Source organism: Tamandua tetradactyla, chromosome 1 (assembly GCF_023851605.1).
Source record: "Tamandua tetradactyla isolate mTamTet1 chromosome 1, mTamTet1.pri, whole genome shotgun sequence".
Taxonomy (NCBI): Eukaryota; Metazoa; Chordata; class Mammalia; order Pilosa; family Myrmecophagidae; genus Tamandua; species Tamandua tetradactyla.
The window spans coordinates 69491365-69509034 of NC_135327.1; the positions used below are offsets into that span (position 1 = coordinate 69491365).

Here is a 17670-nt window from a genome sequence, read left to right on the forward strand (position 1 = left end):
TGTGAACCGAGGAGTCGCGTTTCAGTTTGGAAACCCCAGTGCAGATTTAGAGTTGGAACCAATGCTGATTTCACAGGCTTTCCTCCTCTGGAGATGCAATTGTACTGACAAGACATAGCCTTCTCCCGCAGCCATGGGGGTGCACAACACGCAAGACCCCCAGCCCCAGCCCCAACACTTCCAGGCAGAGACAGCAGGACAAGGAAACTCTTAGAAAAGATGTAACTGCACAAAAAATCCCATCAGGGCCTGCCATGAAAATTCTGAGAGGACATCCAGAAAATTCCATTTTGTCCTCAAATCAGACTACCAATCCATGGAGCGCACTGTGGGATAAGGGAAAGAGGCCAGGCTGGGGACCTGTACTGAGCCCACCCACCAGGCTCTGGCTGGGCAGTTCTAGGTAGGTGAAGGACCTCTCTGAACCTTTATGTCCTCACACAGGGTTTTATTGTGGTGCCAAATAGCATTCTTCATGTTCTGTAAATGTCTGTAAAAGTGTGGCATCCTGGAAGGATAGGATATTGAGGTAAAACAGAAAATGTATGAATCCCAGCTCAGCCCTTGGAGGCTCCATGAGCTTAGGAAACTTTTCACTCCACATACTTGAATGTTCCTTTCTATGAACTGTGGACAGAAATACCAAGATCGTAAGGACCTGTTTAGAACTGAGTGAGGATGTACTGAAAAAAGTCACTGGGCCAGTGTCTGGCAGTTTCTGGAAGAGCTGAGATTATCATCTTCACAAGATCTATTATTTTAATTGTCTTTCTATGCCTCTACTATTTTTTTTTTTGAGATTTTAAAGACATATTTTATTTAAAGAGCTATTTCATTGTAAAAAATAAATAGCAGCTCACCTATTTTCTCCTCATCGCCCAGTGGAAAATCCAGCCTTATGTCCACCACCCAGAGTTTCGTGAGCTTGGGGCACTTGAACTCAAAGATCCACCTCTTCCTTACCTACTCCCTGGAAACAGGAGGCTGGGTGTCTATGTCTCTATGATTTGTGAAATTATTCACAAAGATAAGTTTCTATTCAACACCTTCTAGTGGGTATACTGCACAAAGGGGATAAATGGTCTTCAAATCAAGGTAAAATTCCCATTGAAAAAAAAAGCAGTCACTACCCCAGATTCAAACCAGACAGAAAACAGCCAGGGGCCTGAAGCCAGCAAGAACAGGGAGAGGCCCATTGGTATTGGGTGAGCGAGAATTAGCCAGGCACTTGTCTACTCTACAACACTCACGCAATCCTAGGGCACTGTCAACTCCAACAGCATTTGACTGGCTCAGGATATCAGTGTAGCAGCCAGCCATCATTATGCCCTCCATTCATCCTCACCTCCTGCTATCGTCTCATACCAAATCAGAACTGTTGTGTGTGACTATAAAGGATGGCAGAGGGGTCAGTGTATGACATTTGAAGTGAAGTCATGAAAGGACCTCTGGCTTCAGCCCTGGTCTGTTGGATCACTCTGCTGAGGAAAGCTGGGTGCCATGTTGGAAGGAGGTTCAAGCAAACCTGTGGAGAGGACCTCAGGGAGAGAAACCGAGTCCTAACCATCAGCTCAGGGGGAAGCAAGTCCTCCAGCCCTGGTCAAACCCTAAACGACCAGAGCCTCATGACAGGGCCTGAGTCAGAACTGCCCAGCCAAGCAACTCCAAAATTCCTGATCACTCATTAGACAATCATGTCCTGATGCTCACTGGTGGCAGGCCATGTTCTAGGAATGCTTTCAGGAGAAGATTGTATCCAGCAAGGTGAGGCCCAATCACCACCCCAGGTGATGATGTCACCAAGATCAAGGGAGCCCATAAAACAGCAAAAGGACCTGTCCATCAAGATGCATCCCATACTGCTCAGGCTCAAAAGACAGAACGTCCATGTTTATTTTGACTTCAGCCTCTGGAATTTGCCATTCTTCTCAGAAGGCAAGGTTGGCAGTTCTTCCTATGTTTTTGTTTCGTTTTGTTTTGTTTTCTATATTTTTATTGACAAATCTTCACACATATACAGTTCATACATGGTGTACAATCACTGGTTCATATCATCACACAGCTGTGTATTCATCACCATGATCATTTTTAGAACACTTGCATCACTCAAGAAAAGTAAATAAAAAGAAAAAAGAGAAAAGCTCATATATCCTATACCCCTTACACCTCCCTCTCATTGACTACTAGTGTTTCCATCTACCCAATTTATTTTACCTTATCTCCCCAATTTATTTTACCTTATCTCCCCTATTATTTATTTATTTTTATCCATATTTTTTTACTCATCTGTCCATGCCCTGGATAAAAGCAGCATTAGAAACAAGGTTCCATAATCACACCATAATACTGTAAAAGTTATATCGTTATAGAATTGTCCTCAAGAATCAAGGCTACTGGAACACAGTACAAAATTTTCAAGGACTTTCCTCCAACCACTCCAGTACACAATAAACTAAAAAGGGATATCTATAAAATGTATAAGAATAACCTCCAGGATAACCTCTCAACTCTGTTTGAAATCTCTCAGCCACTAAAACTTTATTTTGCCTCATTTCGCTCTTCTCCCTTTTGGTCAAGGCTTTAACAATCCCATGATGCTGGGCCCTGGCTCTTCCCAGAGTTCTGTCCCAGATTGCCAGGGATATTTATACCCCTGGGAGTCATGTCCTATGTAGATGGGAGGGCAGTGAGTTCACCTGCCAAGCTGACTTAAAAAGAGAGGCCACATCTGAGCAACAAAAGAGATTTGCTGAGGGTGACTCTTAGGCATAATTATAAGTAGGCTCAGCCTATCTTTTGCAGGAATAGGCTTCATAGGGGTGAACCCCAAGATCGAGGACTCGTCTTATTGATTTGGTTGTTCCTACTGCCTGTGAGAGTATCAAGAATTCTCCAAATGGGGAAGTTGAACATTTCTTCCTTTCTCCCCAGTCCCCTAAGGGGACTTTGCAAATACTTCTTTATTCACTGGCCAAATTACTCTGGAATATATCCGAGCATTCCATTAACCTGGAAAAACCAACAAGATTTCACTCCCGTTTCAAGATTCCTTGTACTTATGGTATTCAACTAAACTGATCATACAAGTTAAATTAGGTAATGTGCTAACCAAAATATAAATTTTGCATCAAATAAACATTTCTCCCTTTGGTCTCACACAGAAGTTGAAGTTTTAAAATACGGAACATATCATCCTCTACCCTGTATTCTGATTTACCTTAGTCTTATACAGATCAGCTCCATTAATATCTCCAGTCCAAGTCAGATTCCTTTTTCAACTTTTTAAACAGTTCCTATACAGGGTAATGCTGACTTTCATAGCTTCAGAGCTCTAATTCTGAGTGTCAGGTGTCACATAAATACCAGACATTTCTGGGAATGATCAGGTTGTCTACAAACAGCTCAGAATCTCAGAATTTAGAAATAATAGTTACAATATATGTGAATATATGTGACTGCTGTAAGAGCTTACAATCTAGTACCCTTTACAGTAGGCTAAACCTGATAACCCAGGCCCTCAACTTTAGTTCTCTGAGTTTGTACATTATAGTTAGTCCATAAGAGTGAGGTATGATAATATTTGTCTTTTAGTTTCTGACATCTCATGAATATACTGTCCTTAAGGCTCACTCACCTAGTTGCATTTCTCACAACTTCATTCCTTCTTGCAGCCACTCAGAAATCCATTTTATATAAATAACACAGTTCCCCTTTCCATTCCTCAGTCGTTGTACCATTAGGCCACCTCCATTCATTGTGAATTGTGAACACTGCCTGCCATAAACACCAAAGTGCAAATGTTCATTTGCTTCCCCACTCTCAGTTCTTTCAGTTATATACCTAGCAGCAGGGTTGCAGGATCATATGGCAACCCCACCCCTAGCCTCCTGTGGAACCACCACACTGCCCTCCAAAGGGCTGCACCTCTCAGCTTCCCTACCCACAGTGAATAGGTACGTCTCTTTCTCCATATTTTCTCTAGCACTTGTTTCTCTCTGTTCATTTTTAAACAGTTTTATTCACACATTATATGCGGGACATGGCTTTGCCAACATAAGTTTGTTTGTTTTTTTTTTAACATGGACAGGTACCGGGAATCGAACCCAGGTCTCCAGCATGGCAGGCGAGAACTCTGCCTACTGAGTCACCATGGCCCATACTGCCACCATAAATTATATGAAGGCATTTCCTTTTCTTCAGCAAAGAATCAATACCCCTCCCCATATCCCCTGCTTGTTGACATTTAGTTTTGGCATAATGCCTTTGCTACATTCAGTGGAAGCATATTATAATGCTACTGTTAACTATAGACCCTAGATTGCATTGACTGCACTTTTTCCCGGATACCATCCCATTTTCAATACCTTGCAATGTCAAAATTCATTTGTCTTCTCTCATGCAAAAACATTTTTATATTTGTACATTTAATAACCATCACTGTCCACTCACAGCATTCCTAAGTTATACCATCTCAGTCTTTATCCTCTACCTTTCCGTCTGGAATGCACCTACTTATTGTCACTTCTACTATGATTCTTCATTCAAAGTTCCTGATGACACTGCTTAAGTAGATGAATTCCGCTCTTTAAACTCCTCCACTTTGTGGCTTTATCTCCATTACAATTTCCTCGGCTCTGGCCTCTGAGCACCTACCTGTTCACACCCAAGGCCCAAGAACCTCTCACCCAAATGCCAGGCTCCCGAGGCCTCGGTGATGCTCTTCTGGCTTCCCTAGACCTCACTTTCTATGTGATATTCACGTGACCCTGTGCTCATGTCACCCTGAGCTCTCTCTTCCCTGCAACAGCCCAACCTTCTCCGTGAAACCACCGGAGAACCTCCTTTCAGTACCTTGAGTACCACTGAGTACTACTTAGTCATGTGTCATCATCTGGTTCATGTACCTCTTGCCAACTCTACACCCAAGCAGAATTACCCAGGGAGAGAACGAGCTTAGCAGAGGAAGCCGCAATCTTCTGAAAGTTATTACGAACCTGCCATGTAGCACAGGAGTATTAGGAAGTACTACAGTGTAACTGTATAGCATAGTGCTCATTGACAGTCACTTACTCAGTGATTCATTTCCCACCTCTTCCTCGCTCACAGAGTTCTATTTTGTCTAGATGTCCCTCATCCCTGTGTGACCCCAGATCCAGGGTTAGATTCTGCTGGTCCAGCCCAGCAGTTCTTAGGGAGACCCTGGAGAAGGTTGACAAGGTTCTTACTATTTTGATAACTGTTCTTGCTTTTTCCCATGTTAATGCTGGCACTGATGGTGCAAAAGCAAGGGTGGGTAAAACTGCTGGCATCTTGGCCGAGTTCAGGGCAATGCACCAATCTGTGCAGTCACCCCAAATTCTGTGCAGTCACCAATCTGTGCAGTCACCCCAAATTCCTTACCATGACACATTCATAGTTAAAAAAGGGAAAAATTGCCATTTTCACTTAAGAACATCCTAGATGAAGCAGTAAAAAATTTCAATTTTATTAAGTCTGAACCCCTGAATAAACTATCTTTTTACTATTCTGTGAGACAAATTAGGAGGCCCACATATGGCTCTGCTCCCCAAGGTGAGGCTCAATGGGGGCTCATAGGAGGTGAGTTGGCAGCCCAACCAGCCACAGCTTGTTCACAGAACATCATGTGCACCTGAAAAGAACTCCTGACAGACAGGAGCTATCAAGTTCTGATTATTCAGACTTGAGTGTTCACAGGGCCTCAAAAATGAACGGAGGGCTGCACAGTAAGGAAAATGACTGGCAGTGCTTTTTGCCAATGATGAAAGGGAAAAGGAGAATTTTGGGAAATGTGCCTTTGTCCCCATGAGTTTGAGAGCTTTCTAAGACTTTTTTGATAAAATCAACAGTGATAGAAACAAATGTGGGCATTTTTTTTTTGGCATTGTTAAATAAATGTGCCAATATCTGTGGACAAATTTCCCTAACATAATATTGCATAAGTCAGTTAACCAATATTTTCCAAACAATCAACACATGAAGTTATAAAATCACACGTGGATAAAGATCCATTTAAAGTACAAAAGAGATGAATGGATTTTGATATAATAAAGAAGGAAATGTCCACTGACATGGTTTCAGATTCTGCATTAACACTAAACTTTAAGAAATCATCACTTGCGTTTTGGCGCAGTATAAAAATATCCACAGTAATTTGGAAAAGCTATTAAAACGCTTCTTCTTCCAACTCTATATCTGTGTGAGGCCAAATGTTCTTCAAATATCTCAACCAAAACAACATATTGAAACAGACCGAATGTAGGTACAAAAAGGAAAATCTAGCTGTCTCTAGTAAGCCCGATAGAACAGAATTGCAAAACAAATAAAAATAAATAAATAAAACAATACCATTCTTCTCATTTATTGTTGTTTGAAAGACACACTTTTCATTAAAAATGTTACTTTTTTTTTTTCTTTTTTTACATGGGCAGGCACTGGGAATCAAACCCAGGCCCTCTGGCATGGGAGGCAAGCATTCTTGCCTGCTGAGCCAGCGTGGCCCGCCCAAAATGTTACTTATTTAACATGCAATGGGCTTACTACTAATGTTCTTAAATGGATTAATTAATAAATATTTCAAATATTCATCCATTTCAATTGCTAGTATGTTGAATATAAATATAAACCACATAAAAAGGAGCTCTTTTAAGAGAGTAAAGGGGTTCAGAGAGCAGCAAGTTTGAGGAATGATGGCTAAGTCAATGAGGAAATTTCATTCTCCTGCCTAAGACTGCTAAGGAATGGAGGGGAGCCCAGTTCTGACCAGTGGGCAGTTATGTGAAATCTTCTAGCACTTTCTTACAAAGTTCTCGCTCCTGTAAAAGAGATCCAAGAAGCAAAACTCCTCTTCCCTGGACACATCATGCTAAATGTGGTGCCTGAACCATGGGGCCACCCCAGGAGGAAGAATCCAGGGAGCCTGGACTTCCCTGCCTGGAGCCCACTGTACTTATGACATGCAGATAAATGATTTCAAGTTGCTCCAAGTACCTTTGACATATTATCTCTCTAATTCCCCCACAAGAATCAGGGAGAAAATTGTATTTTTAGCTCTATTTTGCAAAAAGAAAACTGAAGCACAGAGATGAAAACATTGCCCCAGGCAACAGTACAGGTAGGCAGGTGGCAGAGAGAGATCTAAGGAAGCAGAGCCTGCTGCCTCAGCCTGGCTGCAAGCAGGGAGAACATGGCTCACAGGGTTGGATTTAAAGAGTGATGAGCAAGCATGCAAAGATGCTCACTATCTGTCTTACAATGATAGGGGTTCCACAGCTGCCAAAGCAAATACATAAAAAAAAGAGGTGTCAGGGCAACCAAGTTGCTGGAAAGCTCCAACCAGGCTCCCTCATTAAGTGTCTGAAGTCCCCACACAAATCACATTCTTTCTCTGGCATTTATTTTCTCCATCAGAATTAGAGAAAGAATGGGGTATATCAGACATTTCTTTCCGCCCTGAAAAAAATGTTGCCTAAGCGATAAAAAAAGAAAAATGATATATCCAAAAATAAAACATTAGCCAACTATTAAAAATTATTTCTAAAAATGCAATATGTGAAAATCCTTACTATAGGCAAGCTTAAAAGATGCCAAACTCTATATACAGGAGGAAGCAAACTTTATAAGAGACAGATGTGTTCTTTAAGCCCACCCATATGGAATAGGATAGAAGTATCCTCGCAAATCCATTAAGAAGGGACAGACCATACAATAAATCATGTTGAGAAAAGTGGTTCACACTTTCAATGAAAAATATAAATAATATAAAGCCCAGATGAGCCAAATCTGAAATTGGGTCAAAACTGAAAAAGCATAAAGTTATATTAAAATAGAAGAGAATATCTTTGTGACCTCAGAGTAGGAAAGACATTTTTACATAAAGAACCAAAACCAGAAACTAAGTGAAAAGATGTGAACAAAATAACTTCAAAACTTCTGTACAATAAACATGCCCCAAGCATAATTAGATGAGCAGCTGGTTGGAATGTTTGAAATAAATCAGGTGGAATGACAAAAGTGGTATTTTTGGAGTCAAAAAAACATCAAAAATTTAAAAAAAGAAATAAAAAATTAGCAAAGATCCTGCCTGATATGGCAGATAAAAGATTAATATTCATTACAGAATGAATTCTTACAAATCAAAAAGAAAAGAAAAATAGCCTACTTTTTTAAATGAGCAAAGGATTGGAATGGCTAGTTCAGTAAATAAACAAATGCCACAGACATCCGTTTCTTTTTAATGTTCAACTTCAGAAATAATCAGAAGAATGAAAAACGCAATAAAAATGAGGTCACTCTTCAGGTCAATTTTCAGCCTTTGACTGGAAAAGTTAAAAGCTGAGACATATCAAGTGAAAGAGTTCATGATCAGTCAATGCTTAGGCTCCACAAAGACCATTTTCCTGTCAAAAGCCCTGTTCCTTCTCCACCCACAGCTTAAATTCCTGGGTCTGAGAGGGTGTGTGGAAAGTGGTCAGCTCTTGAGTTTCCTGGAACTGACAACACACAGCTCCAGTCTGCTTGGATGTTTCTTCTCGCAGCTGAGGGTCTGCAGACCACATGTCAGCTCCCTTGTCAAACAGAGGTTTCCAAAGTCCTGTTTAAGCCCTGGCTCCCACCGAAAGAGGGGAACTGACCAGAGCTGTCTGGCTCTGAAATACCCGACACTGTAATGCATTGTTTTGGAACTGTTATTCTTCAAAACACCTCCAAGAGCCTTGGGAATCCAGGCCACTGCTTTGCAGGGTTGTCAAGATCTTTCATACAACATTCTCCTGGTATTTACCAAGTTATACATGATTCCTTGCCACCCACCCTCAGCTTCTCCTGGAGGCCACACTGAAGTCCCCCAGCCTCTCTAAAGGTAATGTGCGTTATATGAAACAGGGTGGGGATGGACATCCACGGCAGTAGGGGCTCCAGAGAAGACCCACTGAACACTCACATTTGCTGTTCTCTCCATTGCTCTATGGATCTTAATTGCCATCATGTCCTAACACAAAGCAAGCAAGCACTCAACAACTTCTTCTCAAATGGATGGATGTCCACCTACGGATCTGCTGATCCTGCTCTAAACTTCTATCTAAAATCACTTAGTATAGATAAAACTATGCTCCTCAAAGACAAGACCCTCTTCCCCAACTCCATACCATGAATTCCTCAAAGATAGGAAACTACCCCTCACAGACTGTGAGTTTCTCAAAGACACAACTCCTCCAACTCCAGAGCATGAATTCCTGAAGGCAGAACTTACCTTTCCCTGTACGGTACTGTGATTTCTTAAAGAATGTTCAATACATGTTGGGCTAAGTGAACAGAATGACTCCTTACCAAATCTTCCTTACAAAACACATGCCATCTCACTTCCCCCCAGCCTCTGTTTTGCTCTCTTTCTCAATTTTCATTTTCTTTGCACTCTTCCTTACAGTTGTTCAAGAATAAGTGCCCCCCCCCAAATAAAATGTCCCTAAAACAGCATTCTGTATACTGTGCCATCCTTTTCCATTTCAGTCTACGCTTTCTTATTCCACTATTTAATCCAGGCAAATCGCCTCTCCCAAAGGGATCATACCTGTTTCGTCTGATCCTGTATCTTCCCTGAATCCATCTCCCTCTTATGGACAAATCCCTAGAACTTTCAAGTCTCAACACATAAGAAAAGAGGCTGACCTTATTCGGTGTAGAATGTCAAGATTCACCCATACCAGTGCCTACTGGTGCAGCTTTCACAATATGACTGTCTGATTGTGAAAACTTTGTGTCTGCCGCTCCTTTTATCTACCTGATCAACAGATGAGTAAAATATGCAGAATAAAAATAAATAATAGGTGGAACAAATTCAGTGGATTGAAATGCTAGTGATCAATGAAAGGGAGGGGTAAGGGTATGGTATGTATGAATTTTTTTCTGTTTTCTTTTTATTTCTTTTTCTGAATTGATGCAAATGTCTAAGAAATGATCATGATGAATATGCAACTATGTGATATATTATGAATTACTGATATTATATATGTAGAACGGAATGATCACATGTTAAGAATGTTATATTTTTTCAAAAAATTAAAAAAATAAAATTAAATTAATTTAAAAAAAAAAGAAAAGTCAGAAATGGAACAGCAAATATACTAACCTGGGTAACAGAATACACCCCTTCCCTTACCTTCTCTTTCAACATCATCATCACTACCTCCACCACCACCGCCATCACTACCATCACCACTGCCATCACCAGCACCACCGCCATCACCACCACCATCACTACCATCACCACCACTGCCATCACCACCACCGCCATCACCACCACCACCGCCGCCATCACCACCACCACCACCGCCATCGCCACCACCACCACCACCATCACTACCATCACCGCCACCGCCATCACCACCACCGCCATCACCACCACCACCGCCACCACCACCACCACCACCGCCATCACCACCACCGCCATCACCACCACCGCCATCACCACCACCGCCATCACCACCACCACCATCACTACCATCACCACTGCCATCACCACCACCACCGCCATCACCACCACCACCACCACCGCCATCACTACCATCACCACTGCCATCACCACCACCGCCATCACCACCACCGCCATCACCACCACCGCCACCACCGCCATCACTACCATCACCACTGCCATCACCACCACCACCGCCACAACCACCATCACCACCACCGCCATCACTACCATCACCACTGCCATCACCACCACCACCGCCATCACCACCACCACCACCACCACCACCACCACCACTACCATCACCACCACTGCCATCACCACCACCGCCATCGCCATCACCACCACCACCACCACCACCGCCATCACCACCACCACCACCACCATCACTACCATCACCACCACTGCCATCACCACCACCGCCACCACCACCACCACCATCACCAACACTATTGAACACTTTCTTGAGCCAGGTAGTATTCCTCATGTTCTCCATGAATTTACTGTTATTCTTCCCAATAACTCTAAAAGAAAATTCAAGCAGAGAGACAGTATGAAACCCTAGAAGTATGTCCCAGAGTTCACTTGCCTCTATCATACTTCTTAAGAAATAAGCCAAAGAAAGGGCATTTGTGCTAACACATCACATCACTTTTTTGCACAATTACTAACATAATATATGTAAAAGGCATACCTTGTTGACAATAAATAGCATGGATACCCAGGCTTCAACATGCAAATATGCATATATATATAAAGCTATATAATTTGTGGTTTCTAAATAGAGTATTAACAAAAGGTAGAGATCCTCAAGATCAACTATTCAATCTACAACTGGTAAAGATCATAAAACTGAAGACCAGAAAAGAGATGCAACCTGTCCAGGGCAACAGCTTCTTGCGGAAGAGCCAATCACTGGCTATGCCAAGTTTCCAGCTCCAACTCAGTAAGTCCCCATGTCTACACTTGCAGTGACTCTGCCAGGCTCCAGACTCCAACTCAGTGGGCAGCATTCTCATTTCCCCCAGTGCCCCTATCTATACTCATGGTGACTCTACCAGGCTCCTGGTTCCAACTGAGCAGGTAACATCCCCATGTCCCACCTGAGTCCCTCTAAACTTGTAGTGACTCTGTCAGGCTTCAGATTCCAACTTGGTAAGCAGTGCCCCCACATCTCATTAATGCTCCCATTTATATACACATCAGCATGGAAGGCAAAAAGGTCGGGCCCTACTCCTACCTCTTAGAATACTGACAAGGATGACAGCTAAAACAAAAAATTTGAAGACATACACACACACACACACAGACACCCCACATATATAACATATGTAACTCAATTTATACTGGTACATTTACATAGGACTGTTCTATCCTTAATGATGTCAACGGGTATGCCAACTCTATAGTCATATTTCGAGCCAGACTAATGTTGCTGGAAGAAAAGAATGTCTTATCTTGTAATAGGAAACTCCATGGTGCTGTTTTCCTTCTCCAACCTCTAACAAGGCCCTCTCCAAATCATTACACTCATCTTACAAGGGACTCGGGCCAGAAATGTACTGCCAGCCCACTATCAGCAAACGAAAACTGAGAGGAGAGATGTAATTACAAATCTTAGGAGTGAAAGCCATTCACAGGATAAAAATGTTCTCCTTTAGATCAGGGAGAGTATGTGTGACTCAGAAACCAGGTGAGAGAGGCTCAACCCAAGGAGGTTGCCACCTGTTGGTAACAAAGCAGATTTTTTTGAAACATGCTAAATTAGGAACCATTAAAATGAATCAAATGTTTGTTTGGTTTTTACTATTTATTCATTCATTAACAAGCATTTATTAACACCTACAACCAACACATGCCTTGATTCTACAAATATTTATCAGTCTCCTATACTATGCAAACTTTGATCTGAACCCTGGGATAAAAGCAGGAAAAAAAGAGACTTTCCTTCATGAAATTTACATTCCAGTGCAAGAGACAAAGAATATAAATAAGTCAATGATGAATAAATCAGATGGTGCTGTTAGGTGTTAAGGAAAAAGAAAGCAAGGCAAAGCAAGGAGGGAGAGCTTGAAAGTGCAGGGGACATGGGCTGAACTTTTACACCAGAAGTCAGGAAAAGCTCAAAGGGGCAGGAAGAAGAAGGGTGATGGCAACTGAACGAGAAGATGGCAGGAAGCATCACAAAAGTGCCACTGGATAAGCTGTTGGGGGCAATAACCACAATCAATCGATCAATGACGTCACTCCAGGGTCACTTCAGGGTGAGGGACTCCAAAGAACCCCTGACCACGAGCAGCCTGCACTGTCCATTGGGCATTCCATCTGCTTAATGTCTCCTGAAAAGGGACCATGTGCAAGTCAACCCCACAATGATCTTCTATGAAATGTGTTCATAAATGGGGAATAAAGCTCAAGATAGTCCTATTTCACCCAAACCATCTCTGAAGGCCTGCATCAGGTGACAGGAGAGCATTTTCCCTACTACCCCTTCCATCTGGAAACTGCTGCCTAACTGACCATCTCTGGACTCTGAGCTCTTAGCCGTCCTCATTCTTTTCAAGTATCCTAGCCTCAATCCAGATTTTCCCAAGAACTTTAAACCAGACTCCAAAAAAAAAAAAACTTTAAAAAGACCCCCACAAAAAGCTTAAAGTTTTGGTTCTTAGAAATTCAGTCTTAAAACATTTCTCTGTTGATTTTCTTTCTTAAAAACAATAATCATTAACCCCGCCTGAGGAGCTTTTCTCACCTAAGCATTCTAGGTGCTTACATATTGTACTGGTTTGAATTTGTGGACCCAGAAAAGCCATGTCCTATAGTACTCATCGAATATTGCTGGGTGGGAATTTGTTGGTAATCCATGGAGATGTGACCCACCCAATTGTGGGTGGTAACTTTTAATTAAGATGATTTTCATGGAGGTGTGTCTCCACCTATTCAAGGAGGGGTTGCTTATTGGAGCCCTTTAAAGGGGAACCATTTTGGAAGTAGCTACAGAGCCCACACAACCAGAGTCCTTTGGAGATGAAGAAGGCAAATGCCCCTGAGGGAGCTTCATGAAACAAGAAGCCTGGAGAGAAAGTTAACAGACACCGTCATACATGTTCACCATGTGCCTTTCCAGTTGAGAGAGAAACCCTGAACGTCATTGGCCTTCTTGAACCCAGGTATCTTTCCCTGGATGCCTTAGATTGGACATTTCTATAGTTTTGCTATAATTTGGATATTTGCATGGCCTTAGAACTGTGAACTTGTAACTTATTAAATTCCCCTTTTTAAAAGCTGTTCTGTTTCTGGTGCATTGTATTATGGCAGCCAGCAAACTAAACACATATGAATTTGGTTCTCACAGCAACCCCTTGAGGTGGTTTACTTATTATCCTCGTTCTACGGATGAGGAAACTGAGGCACAGAGAGGGCAGGAGTAGAGCTGGATTTGAACCCAGATGTGCCTGGCTCTAAGATCACATGCTTAACTTTTTGGCTGCCTCTAAAAAAGAAAAAAAGAAAGAAGGAAAGAAAGAGAAAGTATGGCTTTAATCTTCCTAAACAGTTCACTGCATCAGTTCACTGACTAATATTTATACATCACTGAAGAATTGACAAATTACCTTTCTAAACATTGACTCATACCAAAAGGCCACTTACCCTTAGGGGCAGGCCAGCACCACTAACCCAATCTACAACTGTGGAGAAAAATGCCCAGATTGGGGATTGAATCATGCCCCCCTATAAAGACATGTTCATGTCTTAATCCTTATTCCTGTGGGTATGAACCCATCTGTAAATAGGACCTTGGAAGGTGCTATTATTAAAGTGTGGCTGAACAGAATCAAGGTGCACCTTAGACTGGAGGCCTTCCAAAGACAGGGAGTTCAGTCAGGAGAAACCAGAAATCAGAAGCCAGGATACCAGGTGACAGAGGACCACCATCCCGAGAACCTCACCGACTCCACGAGAAAGCAAGGCCTGCAAACAACTGGATTTTGGACTTCAAGTCTACAACCCATAACTCAATAAATTCTTATTGTTGAAAACAACCCATTGTGTGGTATCTGTCACAGCAGCCCTTGTAACCTAAGATACCCGATGACTTGCTAGGATCCTACTGCCTGCCACTTGGCCTCTTGGAGCCAGCTCCACTCCATAACTTCAACCTGCTCATTGTTCAACGTATCTACCATCCAACAAGGGATGGGTTCATCAGAGAAAATCTATGTGTTTCCTTCAGACATAAGAAGGCATACTAAAGATTGAAAGTGAAAGAAAGAAGAAAGTACTATTCCCTCCAGATATCTAAAGTCTAATTCAAGACAGAGAATCAGCAGACATCTCCATCACATAGATATTTGGGGACAGGAAGCAGGTACCACACCCCATTCTGTACACACTTAGACCACTCCTAGAATTCAGGCCTTGAGCAGGTGCCACTGATCATCCCATGAGCAGCAGACAACCAGAAAGAGACCGAGGGGCACAGTCTCCAGAAGCGCCCAGTTCCCACTGTCCACACATGGCTGACGTGCGTGACCTCTCTTCATGCTGGCCCAGCAAAGAGGGACACACATGTAGGGGACCTTCACATCCACACTCAGCCCAGATCATGCCAAGTTCCACTGGGGGCCTGGAGCCTCAGATTCCGTCCTCTGGAATGAGTGGTTCTTGAAGACATTTTTTAGTGGCACCTGAAGCTACTCCACAGATGACACCTATGCAGAGGTAGTAAACATCACACTCCATCCCTTCCACCAGTTGGAAGCTGCTATTTAATCATTTTCCTTCTCTCAGTAGCCCAGTCATAGGAGGAGTACCCAAAGAATGAAATTCAATATATCTGAATTTGAAAAAATTTCAGAGCACAGTCATTGGAAAACACAAAATTTGGATTCTTCTGCTTGGCTATATTACACAAAAGTTAAAAAAAAAAAATCCTCTGGCAAAATACATCAAAATACTGCTACAAATCCAGACATCCGTGGCCGTCGGTAACCTAAAACACTGCTAACCCAGACACATAAGAAACAGCTGGGAGGTTTCCAAGGCTTCTTGTCCAGCTACAGATTCTGAAAACAACAAGGATTTCGATCAAAATTCAAGAAGATTAAAGCATGTGCGGATAGTGCCTGAGAAAGCCAGCATACCAGGGACATTGGAAGCAGTGCTCAAAGAAAGAACAGACTTACAGACCACGAAGAAATGAAATGAGCACTACCTTCAAATTCGTGGGAAAAGTAGAAAGTCTCTCAGGGCCAAGCTTCTTTTCATCTGCTAATTGCCAAAAGAACTAGAGCTGCATTCATGCAGAATGCAGCCTGGGTACCTTCCTCTCTCTTCTAGGGCTTCTGGAAAATGACGTGAAGTTACTGAGGCAAACCAGAGTGTTTGTGCCTTTTGGATATGGATAAGTCTGCCGGGCATGGGCATTTACAAAGCAGCAGGAGAGGTTGTGTTTGGGTGAGTGAGCAGGGGGCATCAAATCGGAACCTTTTCTGGGAGCATAGAGTGTATGGGCATGTTTGCAATTGGCATTGCATTCAGATTTGGGGGACTCACCACCTCAAATTGTTCTGTGAAGAGCTGGTGAAATAATATTTGGAATCATGTAACAAGGACTGGCCAGAGGAGAATGGATTGATGACTGGGCATTTATTGGCACAGACAAATTCATTTGGATTTTCATGCAACTTGTGCTCCTATACATCAATCCACTAGGTTCGGGGGCCCTTTGCTAAGGCTTGGAATACAAAGATATACAAGAGACCACACTGTGTTCTCAGAGCTCATGGCCCTTAGGGTGGACAGTTAGTAAACTAATAATGAGAACACACCATCAGTGCTGGTCCCATTTCCCTTGACACTTGCTCCTCCTCAAACTTACCAGTGTCCTCCTCTGCTCCCAAACTATCATATGCATGCCTCTGCTAAAGTACTTACCATGCTGGATAGCCTTTCTGTGTAGTAGCTTATCTTGCTCACTGGACTCTGAACTCTGAATGTAATGCCGGAGCTGTCTGGAGTACTTGCTCAACAAAAGGGTGCTGATAAGCTGAGGTGCTATAAGACAAGTCAATACTGCTTGCTGGGAGGACACGTGTGTCTGCAATTTTCTAGCTTAGCTGTGCTAAGCTCCAGGTATCTTAGAGTCAACCAAAACTGACTGAGGCAGAGACTACTGCTAATCCAACAAACGTACAGATCAGCACCTAATCACCAACAGTCAACAGAGCTAGAAAAGAAAAGGAGATGATGAGACAGAAGTAGAGGGGGCACCTTTCTAAGGAACTGATACTTGGACTGAAGCCTAAAGGATAGGAGAGCTGGCCAGGGTAAGAGGGACCCAGCAAAAGAGGGAATGAGCTCTGGGGATGAAGCAACTCAGAGTACCCAGGGGAGTTGGGGTAGGCCACATTAGGGAAGGTACGGCCTCAGCATCAGCTCAATTTCCCACTTTCCATAGGCCATACATGACCATCTAAGAAGTGATTACTCATGCTGGGTAATTCTCAATTTCACCCCGCTGGTCCTTCCCGCATCTGAGCAGCAATAAGACAAGGTTGCCCAGCAGGTGGGACACAGCTGGAGAACAGACAAAAAGGAGAAAGAAAAAAAAATTCACGTCAAGGAAATTCAACCTGGCTTCATCCATGCAACAGCATTTTTTTTTCTGCATGGGCAGGCACCAGGAATCAAACCTGGGTCTCCAGCATGGCAGGCAAGAAGCCTGCCTGCTGAGCCACCGTGGCCAGCCCCATGCAGCAGTATTTTTTGAGATCCTTGATTCCTAATCATTTTTCCCAGGTTATCCCCACAGAACTCCCTCCCAAAAAAGAATACAGGGAAAAAAAAAAAAGCCTCAAGGCCACAGAGGAGAGGAAGAGGGCTTTCACACCCCTGGCTGTAAATGCAGAATTCCCAGGTCCTTACTTGCCCAGAGGCTCCGGCACAAATTTTCTCTTGAACTCTGCACAACCAAAATCCGCATTCCCTAATGCACTTCAGATCTTCCTACCTGTAAGGCCATACATCCTCTCCACACACACTCTTCCAGGGTCCCTAGCAGCCTCCCGTCCTCAGTGAAACTTTTCTGACCTTCCCAGCTGCTTCTCCCTTGGCTTTCTCTCCCCCACCACACCCCGGAAGATATCTGCTCATCACAAAACAGGGCAGGACCCCCTTAACTT

The 17670-nt window shown here is 43.0% G+C and overlaps 1 protein-coding gene across 7 annotated transcripts in view; it reads right to left on the bottom strand.

The window, feature by feature from the left end:
• The window catches only part of TNS3 (tensin 3), a 434926-nt gene that overhangs the window by 266898 nt on the left and 150358 nt on the right, over nucleotides 1-17670 (bottom strand). The window lies entirely within an intron of this gene.